This window comes from Uloborus diversus, chromosome 1 (assembly GCF_026930045.1).
Source record: "Uloborus diversus isolate 005 chromosome 1, Udiv.v.3.1, whole genome shotgun sequence".
Lineage (NCBI taxonomy): Eukaryota > Metazoa > Arthropoda > Arachnida > Araneae > Uloboridae > Uloborus > Uloborus diversus.
This window is the reverse complement of record NC_072731.1, coordinates 124,241,859-124,257,944: the sequence shown is the minus strand read 5'-3', so window position 1 is coordinate 124,257,944 and position 16,086 is coordinate 124,241,859. Positions and strand designations below refer to the sequence as shown.

Below are 16,086 nucleotides of genomic sequence, written 5' to 3'. Positions count from 1 at the left end.
CAAAAGTAACGGCATAGTGTTGTAGTTACGCAATTTTCCTTCAGCTTGTGCTCGTCGGAAACTTCTTTCAGCTATTCTGCACAAGATTACTACGGCTTTCCCAGGCTTTGTAAGTCCCCCCCCCCCTCTCTATTTTTTCTTGAAATTAAGTCTGAAGTACAAGAATCTTTACAGATTTCATCAATGCACTCAAAACATTTCAGAACTTTTTTCAATTTTCTAACAACAAATCCCGTTATATATGATACAACATCGGTGAGGTATTTGTTTAAGTTTTCAAAATGTATTATGGAGTCACAATCTTTGTTTTACTCTGTTTCATTTTCGAGATGTAATTGCTCGTTTATTCTTTGTGTGAATACGTTAAAGGCTGAAGAAACATTTAAAATATATTTGTAGAATGTAATGGAACGCAATTGGCATTTAATGAGGGTGATATACTATTGTGACATAATAAACGTTTATAAAAAGCTTTAAATTGTGTTGCTGTAGGGTTATTATTGAAAATTTTTCTACTTCTAATAAAACTGAAAAGAATTTCTAAATGGTCTTGTGATAACTTATAAGTAAGCAAAAAAGTCAGTATTTTTTATTTTCAATTAAGTCTGAATATAATCCTCGTACACTGGCTATGCAGGTTGAAAATCCCCAAAAAACCGGTTCTTCTATTACTGGATAAAATAGATGGATCATTCATGCCCGTTTTTAAATTTTTTAGATATTTTTCTGACTCCTTGAGAAAATTAAAAAAATTTTCTTTATTTTCAGCTCGTAATGGTTCTTTCAAGTCTTTGTTAAGTAAGTTTTTACTGTTTAGGACATCGAACACCTCATTAAACATTTTTTAAAAATTCTGCTGCTGCACTTAGTTAAAAAAAAAATTGAAAAAAAAAAAAAAACATAATTATTCCAAAATTAAGGTACTTAAAACATATATTTAGAATACAAATTTGTGTCTAGTCTATAGCATTAATTATGATATTTGGTCGTATCATCGGATGAGTACTACACCTTGATGACTGAAAATTTGGGAAAAATATAATGTTTTACTTTTGCTGAAAGTTTTTGTTCGAAAAAAGACAAACATGTTTCTAAACTTCAGAAATGTAGTTTGATACCATTTAAATCAAGTATTTAAATGCTCAAAGATTATGGAAAAACATTAATTTGTTGAGCTGTCGTCGAAGCAATATGGGAAGAACTGAATTGTATTTCCCTACGAATAGGGATTCATTCATCCGGTGATGTAATATTAATATAAAGCAATTCAAGTGAGAAAGAAATGGCAACTTGAATTTTGAGGCAGTGAAAAGCAAAGAGATGTAAAAGGAAATTTTCAAGTCTTGAGTAAAATGCGTTAAAAGATAACGTCCTAGGTAGGCTTTCATTGAATTTTTTTTTATAAATCACACTATACAGCATTACCTACCAGGGCTACTAATTCTATCGCTTGCCCCAAAACAGACGAGAGATTCCCCTTCTATTTGTACTGGTTATCTTCAAATTTTTAATTTTGCCACTTACATACCTTTGCTTCTCACTGCCTCAATTAGCTTTATGGAAAAAAACTTAATGAAGTCACAGGTATCTGTAAAGATACGAACAGCTATATTAAGTATTTTATGAGATAAAAAATGACAGCGCAAACGCTCAGTTCAAGTTGTTAATTTTGGTAATATAAAATGTTTTTCGCCAAAAACAGCCAGCACAGACAGAATATCCAGCATCCAGCACAGACAGAATACCCAGCATCCAGCAGAGACACAACATCCAGCATCCAGCACACAACATCCAGCATAAAGCACACAACATCCAGCATCCAACACACAACATCCAGCCATCCAACATACAACATCCAGCGCACAACATCTAGAATCCAGCGCCAAGTATCCATCTCTGATAGCATTCTTTTGAATTTTGATATCTTAGTTCAAATTATGTGGTTTTCGCAATCATTATTGCGATAGGAGCCATTTGTAGAAACAAGAAACTCAACGAGTAGGGTCCTATCTCAGTTCGTGATTTCGAAAAACTGAATTTGAATTCATAATGTCAAAATTAAGTCAATGGTTGCATTGGTCTGGATGTTAGATGTTGTGTGCTAGATGTATTTTTTTTCTTACTATTGGATTTTTCTGGGAAAGATATAGTCATGCAATTATCAGAAAATGTTGCTGAAGTTATGAAAAAAGTAATAAATGTCATGAATATTTTATAGAGAATTGAATCAGTATTGTGCGTCACTCGGTGTGGACCATATCTTTTGAACCCCCGTGAAAGCGTTGCTGCTCCAATTATTTTTGTGGAGCCAACAGACAACCATATTTTGAAGAATTTCTGCTTTAATTACGTGTTTTGAGATCCCCCCCTCCATTTTTTTTGATCTAATTGTATCATGTTTAAACCTTCATGATGTTGTTCAGGAAAATTTTTTAATCGTGTGTTTTGTCTATGGATAAGTGGATTTCTTAGCTTATAGTATTTTGTTATGATTTTCATGCAGTTTTATTTATTTTCTCTTCCTTGTAACCTGAAGCACATGATTGCAATTTGATTTCACTTCACTTTCGATGATTTTCTGCCAGTTTAGTGCTGTTTTTTGAAAATGTGAAACAGGACTTGACCAGATGCGTTGTGCGTTTTTCTCAATTGCCGAAACTCTTCAAGGAGGAAGCGTTTACAGCTGCCCCACATTGGCGAATCCTCCTAATAACTCGTACATCCATAATAATTGGAGTTCGTAACTTTTTTTCTCTTTTGGAGGGGAAGGAAGATCGACGCCGACAAGACTGCATTTCTTGTTCTAGGGGAAAGGTCGTCTATGCTTTTTGTAGGTTGAGGACGCAACCTTTCTCCGTCAGGTGTCACCGAGGTGTTTGTTTTAGAGAGAGGTTCCTCCCTTCCCCTTCCCTTCTGCCTCCCCGAAAGTGAGAGGTAAATGTCCCACAAGTGGGTGAGGAGGGGCGGGAAGACGAGTGCCTCCCTCGTTAATGGTCGCATTCCGGCACAGACGATCAGTAATTCGGGCGTGAACCTCGGTTTGTCTTTTTTCATGAATCCCGCGTCCCACTTCCAGGAAACAATTTTTCATCACGAGAATCGCAAATTCCGTGGTTTGATGAAAGCCGTTTGAGCGTAGCGGTCTTGTTGACAATACAAGCGACCACGTTTCACTTTCTTACTCGTTTTGATAGTTGAAAAAATCCTGTCTGAAGTGAAAATTTCACATCCTTCATTATTCGTATCGAACTTTTTGATTTGATTACCAATCACTTCGCCGCATTTGCTGTTGGAATTTTACATGTTTTGTGCTGTTATTAAACTTTTTGGTATTTAAAACTTTCGACAGTATTATATTGATTATGATCTTCAAAGACGTAGGTTCGATCCTGGCCCCAGTCAGTGGATTTCTAAGATGCACAAAATCGACAGCGTCCTTGTCGTATGATTATTCAGCATGTAAAAGATATCTCCAGTATTCATTTGGTTTAGAGCGCTCTTGGCAAAATTAAATTTCCAGTGCAGTTTCCCATCGAGTAGAGCTCCAATGCATCCATCTACTAGGGAAACTACGCCTCAAAATTGTCGTGGTAATGGTTTCCATCGATAGTGGTGCTACATGAAAGAATGGATATTGCATCGGGGGATTGCACTGGGTCTGCAAAAGGAAGTGCCTCTCAGGCAGCTTTATTAAAAGAAAATAAATAGATAAAAGTAATAATAATTTGCAAAAGACAAAAGAACCCTTTAAAACTTTGCTTGTGACTGCTGACCTTCTTGCTCGCTTATATTTGGCTGAACAGATCGAATGCTAAGCGCCGCTATGTGTTGCTGATGACCTTAGAGTGGGACTCAAATCACTTGGACATCACTGGAGAAGTACTATGCCGATCAAAAAATCTACGCACTAGTAGGGGTTTGAACTGCCTATTTTACAAGGCAGACAAGTTTTTTGTTTTATGAAACTTGAATTTTGTTTTCCAGACCATAGAGATCTAAGTAAGAGTATAGTAGAGTGGTCATCACGTGACTACTTGACACAATTTCTCCTTCATCCACGTGGAGTGAGTTGAGAGATATCTCCGTTTGGTGACGGTATATTTAGGCTCTGATAATTTGACTCCCGATCGGTTGAGGCTTGAACGATTTCATTTGTTAAAATAGAGAAAATGAGGAGCCGGCAAAAATTCTTGGCGTTGTGCCAAACTTAAAATTTTTCCTCTTTCATCCCAAACAAGAATGAGCTCCTCCAAGTTCAGAAATCTTTTTACCTGAGCCTGACTATATTTTGTTTTCGTCGGTTTCAATATTCAAATGAACAGTTTGTTTGATGTTTAACTATTCGACTGCACTGTAATTTGAATTTACTTCTGACAGGCAGGATGAACAGCATTTATTCGAAAACAAAAATAATTGTGATTGACGTATTTTTTTAAGAACTAATTATAAAACCATTTTTTGTCGGTCAAGCGACGCAATAACTATAAAACTTTTTTTCAAACTTTAAGTAAGGAAAAAAATAGACAAATTCTAAAGAAAGATTTTACCTCAGAATTGTATGTACCCTTTACGCTTATTTCAGGTATTAACTCAAAAAACTTTCGTTAGTTTCAATGTTATCCTATTACTATCAAACATTGTTTTTAAGGCTCGTTTTTTCCTTTCATTATTTTAATACTCGATTTAAAATATCCAACGGATTTGATTCAGATAACGCTTGCTGCCTAATTAGAGAAAATTTCTTAATTTTTAAGATTTTCCTTTTTCCCCTCTTCTATATTGAGTCAACCTGCTGTATGAACCCACAACAACGGATTATTTTTTTAAAAAATAGCTGTTCGAGTTTGAATTTTTCTTCGGGAGTACATTTCAGTAACGAAAAGCAATAAGGGAAAACTTATTTCCACGAAAGCTCCGCCAAAAGATTTCTTGCCACACTAGGAATGTCATACTTTTCGCGGTTGGGTCAATAGGCATCAATTTTTTTTTTTCGCCACCCCACTCCAGTCAAAGCACCATCTGTTTGCGTAACCATTAAGCTTCGGCCTTCTTTCAGCAGCCAAATAACTCAACTCCACTTTTCACTCTTGCAGTTTGTGGATGCAGGTGGTGTTCAGATTTGAGTGCGGACTTCTTCAATTCAAAAAAGAAAAAGTTTCATGTGTTTATTTAAAGGTGATACTTATGTGAGACTTGGGACGAGGCAAAAAATGCATTCTTAATCCCAGTTGCATTTTAAAGCCTATAAGGAGTTCTAAACCCCTAATATTTTGTCATGAGTGCGTGGTGGGAAAGCACTCCATCATTAGATCCTTTACAAACATTTTATATTCAAAAAGAATTAGGAGGAGAGGAACTTAGTATCCACAGCAGGCATAAAAACTTACAAAATTCTTGCATTGGATGTAAATTAGTGGAGAATTGTTACTTTGAAATGCCAAATTCAAGCTGATTCACTAAACATCAAACCTGATTTCTTTTCTGTCCTTTAGATGAAACTATGCGATTCTGTATAAGTCATGTATCGAAATTAAAATGGTCCTTTGCTCTCCGTTTTTGTAGGAAACCACCTACTCTGACGATGAAGAGTGCACACTGCCCGGCGGCAGAATTTCTTTCAGTAGTCTGCAACGCAAACTGAAAATCCCGAAAAAAGCTTGCAACATATACCGACACTATATTAATTGTAAAATCTAAATGAGCACCCGGAAATGCTTAAAAATAAGATGGTAAACTAAAAAAAATGAAAAAAGAAATGAAAACAAACAAACAAACAATGCAGGTAGGGTAACGGCACCAGCAACAGACAAGGGTCCAGTAACAGACAGTCATAAGTTTGGATTAAATAATAAGAATTTTTGGAGGGTAAAACTGATGTTGCTGTGGCCCATGAATACGGTGCAACCATCCAGTACAGTAAAACTTGTGAAGTTGACCATCCTTGTAAGTTGATTACCTCTCTATGTTGACCACTAAAGTACTGAACCGCAAGCGGTCAACTTGCATAGGTTTCAATGTAGTGTCAGAGGGCATTTTATGAGCCAGTTGGTATTTACAAGGCGGGGGCAGGGGAGGTTATAAACAGCCACCACAAGGTCAGCTGGTGCTTTATGGTCATTTGAATCTAACAAGGCTATAGTTCTAAAAATAAAGAACTTTTGCACACTTTGAAGAGAAAAAAGGAATTTTGTCCATTACTCATCCTTTTCTCATCCTATCTGTTACTGGGTATCATCAGATTTTTTCGGTGTCTGTTACTGGGAGTCGGACCTTTTTTCGAAATTGAGCAAATAAAAATAGAATTAACTAATTCAGAGGATCCAGAAGCAGCCAGACATTAGATTAGATGTTTTTAGATGAGAGAAAAATAGTTTAAAAAGTCTAAATACACTAAAAGGCTCAGAAAATTGAGTTAACCCGAGAGCGATGTCTTAAGCATTTCTGTTACTGATGCCGTCACCCTATATGAGGCAGTGAAAAGAAAAGTTAACTAATTCAGAGGATCCAGAAGCAGCCAGACGTTATGCCCTGGTTTCCTAGAAGCGAATCGCCGATCTTCGACGTCGCTCCTCGCCGTGAAGCTGAAATCAAAGTCAAGTGAATTCTGGCGTGGTCATTCACGACGTCGATTTAGCTCGGGCGCACATGCGCAGAAGAATCAAGTTTTTGTCTCGGCGAGGAGCGACGCCGACGATCGGCGAGTTCGCTCCTAGGAAACTAAGGCTTTAGATGAGACGTTGTTGCATGAGAGAAAAATATTTTAAAAAGTCTAAATATACTAAAAGGCTCAGAAAATTGAGTTAACCCAAGAGCGATGCCTTGAGCATGTCTGTTGCTGGTGCCGTTACCTTATATGAGGCAGTGAGAAGCAAAGGGATGTAAGTGACAAAATTAAAAATTTGGAGATAACCAGTACGATAGGTGAACCTCTCTTCTGTCTTGGGGCACGAGATGGTACTAGTAGCAATGGTAGTTGCTGCTATACAGCATGATTTAGAAAAAAATGTCAATGAAAGCGTACCTAGGAGCTAATCTTTAAACGCGTTTTACTCAAAACTGGAAAATGTCCACTTACATCCCTTTGCATCTCACTGCCTCATATGTTACCTGTGGATTAATATACCAGAAATTACGCTGACCTTTCAGATTATTTTTTCTTTAAAACATTTTTTTTCCCACCCGGAACTAAAAAAATGTCTGCATACTGTCTCAAAAATCTGAGACTTACGTAGCAGCGTCGCGCTGTTTATGCTACGGGGGCATACTGATTTAAACGCCAGCCCGGTTTCCTTTTCTGCTTCTAAGAGATAATTTTCAAACACTTCGTCTTAAAAGACCACTTTAATTTGTGGATCAATAAAAACCACTTCTTTCATCTTAAAATCACTTATTTTTTTTAAATTTATTCCTGAGATGCAGGAAAGCCACTCCTTCTCTGTCCAGAACTTTTACAAATATTATCAGTAACCGAATTCAATGTACAATGGTGGATGATAGGTATATTGTGGATTCTTTTGAATCCAAAAACATATCAAATGGACCTCCTTTGAGGTCATTGTGATATGTTTTTGGTGTCAAAAATTGAGCTTCTTCTTGGAGGTCACTGTTTATAGGCTGCTAAAAAAGTATTAAAAAAATAGAAAAATGCCAGTTTTAGTTGAAAGTGGTGCGTGGTATGCAAAAAACAATTACACATTTGTTGTTTTCCACAGAAAAATATACAAGTAACGCACTTATCGTTTAAAAGACACTTTTCGTGTTGCGCAGTGTTATTTTCGATCCATCATTTCCAGTGAAATTCCATTTTCTAATCCACTTTTTGGCTGTGTTTCAAGTGCATTTCTCATTTTAACACAATCCTTTTGCTTCGAAATCAGTAATGCTTCAAATTTCAAAAACATTGGGACCGTTGTCTAAAATTGACCATTAAGACTTATAACGCTACCAAGAAACTATTTTTCTACACTGCTTCGCGTTTCATATAACAGAAAAACATTGTTTCTTTTTTTCAAAAAGTTAATAAACAGCAGAATTCAGTAATACGCAAATGCAAATTTAATGTTCTCTTACTACAAATGTGGTTTACTCATTTTTCTAACGCGTTTTCCTCATAAAATTCTATTACCCTAAATAGATGGTAGAATTTCGAGAGAGTGCTTGTTACAAAACTAATTTAAATTTCCCTGTAACTGTTAATTGCGAGGATAAATAAAATGTTTCTGAGATGTTTGATAAACATTTGCTATTGGGTTTCCAGTTTCGCTGATTAGGTTTTCCATTCTCTAATCGTGTGTTTCGAAATTATCACAATTCTTGATTGTGAAAAGGATATCATTCTAAAGAAACATTCATTACTTTTTTTTGTGACTGCATGTCCACAAGGAATATAATTATGTATCACATTATAAATAATGCACGTGTTTGTGTGACAATGAAGAATAGTTGTATGAAATGACAACTATTTCTGGTGAGAAAGGTGACTTTTTCTGCGATGAACAAAAGGACAGAATTGACCTCAGATTAGTCACGAGATTAAAGCGTTAAGCTTATTTTAGAAAAAAATTACTTTGTAAACGCTTACTAAATTTCTTACAGGTCATTCTGAACCATATATTCTGTACATTGCTGTTTGAATTTTACACTTAATCTCTGTAAAATTGAAAATAGCAGGGAGGAGAAAGGTTTTTCGCATTGGTAACTTCGTTAATTTTTGCAGAGGGTAAAGTAAAAGGCCACCCAAGCGGAATTCTGAAGATGATTGCTCGGTATTTACCATAATATTTTTCTTAGCGATGTTAAAAATCCACTGTAAATAGTATTTTATGCCACACAAGTCTAATTATAACACTAAGGTAGATGTACCAAATAAGGCCATGCAGACCAATTAGGCCAACCACATATTTTTCTATGTACGATAGTAAAAAATCGCTTCATCGTGATTTTATCTTCATCAGAAAGCTTAACTGATAATAAAGGGTTCTCAACAGAAAGTTTGTTATCAACAGGCAAAAGTGTAGCAATAGTTAATACAAAAATGTCTTGCCAAAATTTCCTAATCAGTTGAAAATGAAAAGAAAAAAAAAAACATTTTAAACAATAGAAACAAACTCGAAACTTAGAGGAACATTGGTAATTTTGAGAGTTAACAAATTCCATCGTTTTACACGAGGATGTTAGTCTTATAACACGATTGTTTAAGAGTTTCTTCAGATAAGTGTTTCAGATGGATAAAATTTTGAAATATCAGTTGCTATGTTGTCATGAACTACTTTTAACTTTGCATTGATAAATTCGTTGTCAGTATATTACGGACAATTATTTTATTATTTAGTATGTGGGTTGAAATTAACAATTGAATTGTACCAGATAGGCAAAACATAAATATTTGAATCTAAAGTTCATTTCAACTAGTATATTTTAACTATGCTTAAAGTATTAAAGTTTAAAATTTTTCAATGTCATTGTTGTGGGACTTTTTTTGGTACTGAGCAAAATGATTGTTATTTTCAATACCAGTTTAATTATGTATTAAAAAGTTGATTGATTTCTACTATTGGCTAAAACAGTTTTAAAGTCATAACAGTTTTAAAGTCATAACCCTAATTTATGCATAACCGCTATAAAAACACATATTTTGGAAAAGCAGGTGCTTTTAAGTAAATTCTTCCGTGTTTGATTTCGGTATAATTTTGTGATACATGATTAACATAATCTGTTCCGCGGATTTGATGATTTCTTGTTGGTTAAATCAAATTGAACCGATATTATTCTGTCATCTGAAATATTGATAAGGATAGCCCTCCCTCTTTCGCGTCCCGGTCAAGATTTTTCGATTTCTAGTTCACAGACGGACTTCACTGTGAGATGAACGGTAGCATCGGAATGCAGGAGTAAGAAGGGTGTTGTGAAAATGTTATTGACTCACCTTGATTCAAGGCGAACGACTTGCTTGTGTCGAACCTTAACGCGCGACTCCACCCTATGGAGCGCATATTATAGAGATTAAACTTAATTAAAACTTTCCTTTATGATGAATGAAACAGTCCTAATGTAATTCATGCGAACAATTTTTAATAAAGGCTACGTGACAGATTCAATCATTCACCATTATTTTCCACTTTCCTGTTTGTCTTTTTTACTTCCTTTTACAAAAAGGAAGTATTGTATTCGCGAAAAAAATTTCACTCAAAAATCGACCTTAATTTCCATTTTGCTCACCCCTGAATGAGTGCTGAGTTTTTCTTTGGACTCGACCACACGTGGATAAATGCCTAAGAACGTATTGACACGCGAAATATCCATTGCAACGATTCCCGAGTTAGTTACAACGAGTTTTCTCGTGACGTCTGTATGTACGTATGTATGTCGCATAACTCAAGAACGGTAGGTCCTATAAAATTGAAATTTGATTCGTAGACTCCTAGTGGGGTCTAGTTGTGCACTTCCCCTTTTGGTTGTGTTCGGGTGTTTTTAAGGGGGTCTTTTGCCCCTTTTTGGGGGCTAAATCATTGTTAATTTCGATGTAAATTCAAGTGGTGTTACAATTTGGCGGACACTTGGCGAATTATCGCCAGTCTTTTGGTCGCCAACTTGGCGACAAATTTGACGATTTTTTTTTTAAATCTGGTTTTAATTCGGCCAAAGTTGGTGATATTTAGAGAGTAAACTATTGAATCACATTAAAATTACCAATAATGGGAAAATGACATTAAACTGGAGTAAAAGGAAGTCATGTGAGCACACATCAGCTCGTTTTATGTGAATTTTTTATGCGAGGGCTTTGAAACTCTGATTGGGAAACTTTTGTTTGGTGGAAGTGAGGTAGTTGTTTTTTAATTTCCCCCCAAACAATGAAAAATATTAGTAACTAGTGGTAACCTCACGGTTTTGCCCGTAGTAGAAAATAGAAAGGTCATTAGGTTCGTTTGTATATTTACAAATGATGGATGATGAATTTCTCGCCAGTATGGCTATGTTAATTTGCTCGCCCTTGTTATGGTAATTTGCTCGTCCACGTTGTGATAATTTACTCATCCATGTTATAATAATTTGCTCCGTAAAATGGGCTTAAAATTGGAATAGAAAAAGAACAAAACCGAATTTTCGAAAAGTCGCTTCGAGGTGCTCACCCCTATGCTACGAACTAATTTTGTGCCTAATTTCATTAAAATCGGCAGAACGGTCTAGGCGCTATGCGCGTAGCAGACATCCAGATATCCAGAGATCCAGACACAGACTTTCTGCTTATTAGTAAAGATTATAAAGTTAGTTTTGTTAATAAACAAATTAATTTCAAGGCTGTACTTAAGCAGGTACATATTTGTGGATTTAACTTTTTCAAATGATGTAGGTTTCTTTGATTCAAGTCGTCATCAGTTTAAAAGCGTAAGTCACATTTCTTGAGTTCATCCTTGAAATTAGTTTATTCACTTTTATTAGCAAAATTAACTTTACAATTATTGCTATTTTTCATTGTTTTTAGCAACAGTTAATAGTGGATTTCGAGTATTGCTTAGTTTTTTCGTTGTTTAGAATGAATTTTCTTAATCAAAATGCACCGTTTTGTTGCGAATGTGCCTACGTCAAGCGCAGAAAGAGTAAGACCGTGGCGTGAAAGAAAATGTGCCGATGAAGTACCAGGTCAGAGTGAATTTTTTTTTTTTTTTTTTTTTTTTTACAAAAGTTTCACTTCTATCGTGTTTCTTTACGTCACAAAATTCGTGTTTTTTTTTCAATCGTTTCATTTTTCAAACTTTTTTTTTTCGAAATTAATTTTCTGGTTACCAACATTTCTGTTTCATGTGCGATTATTCATTTCATATTTCAATCGATTTTTAACATTTTATACCTCAGAATGTATCGTTTAAACATTAACTTTTGGGTTTGGGAATGTAATAATTGTAAAAGCACTTATTTTCGTGAGCTTTTAATTTTCCCAATTTTCACGAGCCTGTTGTAGGTGCGAAAACTTAAGCACAGCGAAGTACTTTTTTTATCATTATTTTTTTGCTCATATAATATAACAGACTTAATAATGAACAGTTTAAAGAAGTTAATTTTTCAATGTTGCCTAAAATTATTAATTGGCTGAATTATTTAGTATTTGAATTGAGTTTTGAGTAATTTAAGTGGCTGAATATTGTTCGCGTTTGCCGAACATTAAGAATGTATAACATTAAGAATGTATAACATTAAGAATAACTGTTGACTGCCAATTTTTAGTGGTGTTCAAACGCTATCTGTAACATCAAGAGTAACTAATATTGACAAATGTCAAATATTGAATGACGGAATCAAAGTACTTTATGTTTTACACGGCGGAAGAGCTTCGGATGCTTTTTTTTTATTGATTAAGATTTTTTAAAACTTTTAATTTGCACCCACTTCCTCTTTCATTTTTCTTTCGTTCTTTCACTTTTTCTCGTTATTGCAGAGCAGTGTAGAAAACGTTTTTACTTAATTTTGTTGATTTAGTTACATATTCTTTTTCCGCCGAAATATTCTACTGACGGAAATTAAGTTCTGCTACTAGAGATTAAGCTCTGTTTACATGCATTTAAATATATTTAACAAACTAGGATTGGTAATATTGCTTAAGACCAAGGGTTGTGTTTGGGGCTCTCAACTCCCACGTAATTACATTCCTGCGATCAAGGCCGTACCCAGAGAGTCTCAGGTTCGGTCTGCCTCCCAAATTTTCCAAAACGTTGTTTTAGGGTAACGTTGTATATCGAATAAAGCCCTGAATCGTTCAATAAAGTAGCGACAGGTCCGCCATCTGGGGCTAAGCAATGCTTTCTGCCTATGCCTGCTATGGTGAAGTAGCGTGTTTTGCTTTTTGATTGTGATTTCTTATTAACTGTATGCAAATCCACAATCAAGAAGCAAAACACGCTACTTCATTAGCGTGTTTTGCTTCTTGACACATATGCCTGCCATGCACATATGTCTGCCATATACATATGACAGACATAGGAAGAAAGCGACATTTAGTCCCAAGATGGCGGACGTGTCGCTACTTAAGCTACTATCCAGGTCTTTAATATCGACCATCCTATGTACTTAATATGACGTACTTCGAACGCGCTCTCTCCCTCCCACCGACAATATTATCTGGCTTCGGTCTTGCTGGTGATGAGCTTCCAGAAATGATGAGTCTTCGTGCTAATCTTATCAGTTCTCCCAACTCTGGTATCCTCCATTCTGCAAAGAAGCCAAAGGTGTAAAGAGGCTCCTTCCGATCTCAAAACAGAATCTCGCGTGCTTTCTGTCCATTAACCTTATCCAACACGTGGCTCATTCATGGATAACATTGCGATGCGACCACAGAAATGCATCGCCCACGCTTTTACCCATTTCCCGCTCGCGTGTCACGGAGGGATTCCGTCCACAAAAATTCCAACAAACCCATCCCGATCGATAATTTTCAAAACAAGTCTGTCTCTTTTGTCATGCAGTTGAGTTAGCAACTAAATTGAGGAGTGGGAAGGAAGCACAGAAACACTGTTAAATTTGTATCTTTATATTTATTTGAGTAAAAAGTTGAATATCATCATACTGAAATACTTGTTCGTCATATTTCTAGTAAATGTTAAACATGCAATTCTTTTCCTTGCATCAGTGATACCAAACCTTTTTCTGCCTGGGGACCGCATCTCTCATTAAGATTGATTCTTGCTGGCCAACCAGAACACTCGTAATTTTTTTTAAATATTTAAAATTTTTCTAAATAACATATGAAAGAGTGGAAAGGATAGAAAATCACAAGATAAGAACTGTTGTTATCATTACTTGATGCTTATTTTGTTGATGTGAAGTTTTCCGAATATATGGCTCCAAATTTGTGACATTGTGACTAATCGTAGTTTTCGACTTTTAACGTAGACCAAAACAATGAGCCACGTGGGTGAGCTTCGCTTCCCCCATGTAGTACACGCGCCATAGATTAGGCACCAATGCGATAACAATAATACTTTTTGCCAGAAATTCTCATGGGAATCTCCCGAAGCGATTCAAAATGGGATATTCTTGGAGCGTGTATCACGCTATTCTATTGATGTCACATGGAATGGCTAGCGAATTCCTACTGTAACAAAAGTAATTTTTATCTTCATCTGCACTGCATGCATGTAAAAAAAAAACTTCAATGCACTATAAGACTTTGTGTGTGTCTGTTCACTATACACAAATACGAAATATACAAAACTTGGCTGATTAGGACAATATTTGGCACAAAATTCCATCATCACCATCATATATATAATAGAGAAGAATCGAGTAACGCTGACGTCATCAACAATGAAACTCGCGCCAATAGATGATAATTTGATAACTTTTTTTGATTATGTTTGACATGGAGGGAAATGCTTTAGTTTGACCAGGCTGAACTGGATCCGGTCACTTAACTGTTTTACCGGTAAGACTGTCATTTTAGGAGAATGAAGAAACGTAAAAATGGTCAACAGTTAACTCTATCTACTGGAGTTTAGGGTTAATCCACTGCAGTTAGGGTTAAAATTTCAACTATCTAAATATCATCAAACAGGCAAATGCTACACTCAAATGTAGAATCAAATTTTCTCCCGTCATACCTTTACTCTCGATTTTCTAGTCTGAAAAGAAAAACGAACAAGGACCATGAAAAATTCTCGAACCTTTTAAAAGTTTTGCATTATTTGAAAATGAGAAAAGCAACATAGATGAAGTCAGGATCACCCCAATAGGAGGTCATGAGAGGTGACTGTGACCTCCCAAAAATTTTCTTTATTCGACAAATATTGTCTGACAATTCGACTAATTCGGAGTTAGTATTGCATTGATTTTTTTTTCTTTTCTTACAATGTCTAATCTCTCTTCTCATTAGATGTAGGTACGTGTGCATGCTTGTACTTAATCATTCGAAAACATTTCGAATTTCATTCGGTAAATTGAGAATTCCTCCCCTCCCATAAATTTACATTTTCTCGAGAATTCCATTCGAAACTAGAACTTTTTTGTCGAAAATTAAGTTTTTCATTTTTTTTTCTTTGAGGGTCGAAGCTTAAACAGTCATTTGAGTTCTTATTTCAAAGAACTTATGAGTTTTAAGCTATCAGGTGTAACATTGTTTTACGCATAAATTGTATACAAATGATTTGGGGCTATAAAGTTCACTTGGTAATGCAAATATGTTTTCAGTTTTTGGAGATCATGCAGAAACTTCACTGAAGAATATTTGATGCAGCTTTTCTTTTATATGCATGCATTTACACATGACATAGTGCACATGACGATAAATTTGCCTGCTTCGGTGAACCACGTTAGGAACTTTCATTAGATCTCAGACACAAGATATAACATATGGCTCGAAATAAACAGTGGTTCGCCGGTCCAGGACCACAGAAACATCCATTGGACCAGCAGAAGATAAATTGTAGTGGTCCATGGAGCCAGTGAAGTTCAATTTGAATCAATTGAAAGTTTACACCTTCATTTGCAATGTTATCTCTTGATTTCTTTGCAAGAAAAGAAAAGTAAAAACATTTTTACAACAATATAACATATTGGTTTTTCCTCTTGTTTCGTTAATTGAATCCGTATTGTCGTGCTACTTTGTTTAATTTTCTTTTTTCTTTCATTTTTTAAATTTAAAATATGTATGCAAGATTGGACCACTAAAAGTTTGTACGGAGCAGTGAAATATTGTAGTTACTGATCTATTGAACCAGTATTATATTTTTATAAATTTCCACTCAGATTTATTTTTCTTTGTTTCATTCAGAAAAGTTTTTGCGAAAGATTATTTAAAAAATAAACTATTCGTTTTTGTATGTAATATGCGCAGAAATTATTCTATTAAATGGGAAACTGTAACGTCAATGTTACGTCGTATGTTACGTCAATGGGGGACTTATTCTTATGAGCAGGGTATTTTTTTTTCTGTTAACCGATTAAACACGAAAGTCGGTATATACAGTCGTCCCTCGCTACTTCGCGCTTCGACTTTCGCGGTTTCACTACATCGCGGTTTTTTTTTTTTTTTAAATTTTTATTATATATAGCAATGAGCCTTTTTTACGTTCTCGTGTAAACTTTTTCTTACAAGAG

The 16,086-nt window shown here is 35.3% G+C and overlaps 1 protein-coding gene across 2 annotated transcripts in view; it reads left to right on the top strand.

The window, feature by feature from the left end:
• Positions 1-16,086, top strand: part of LOC129231810 (FH1/FH2 domain-containing protein 3-like) — a gene marked incomplete at its 3' end in the record, with an annotated part of 200,123 nt that overhangs the window by 79,518 nt on the left and 104,519 nt on the right.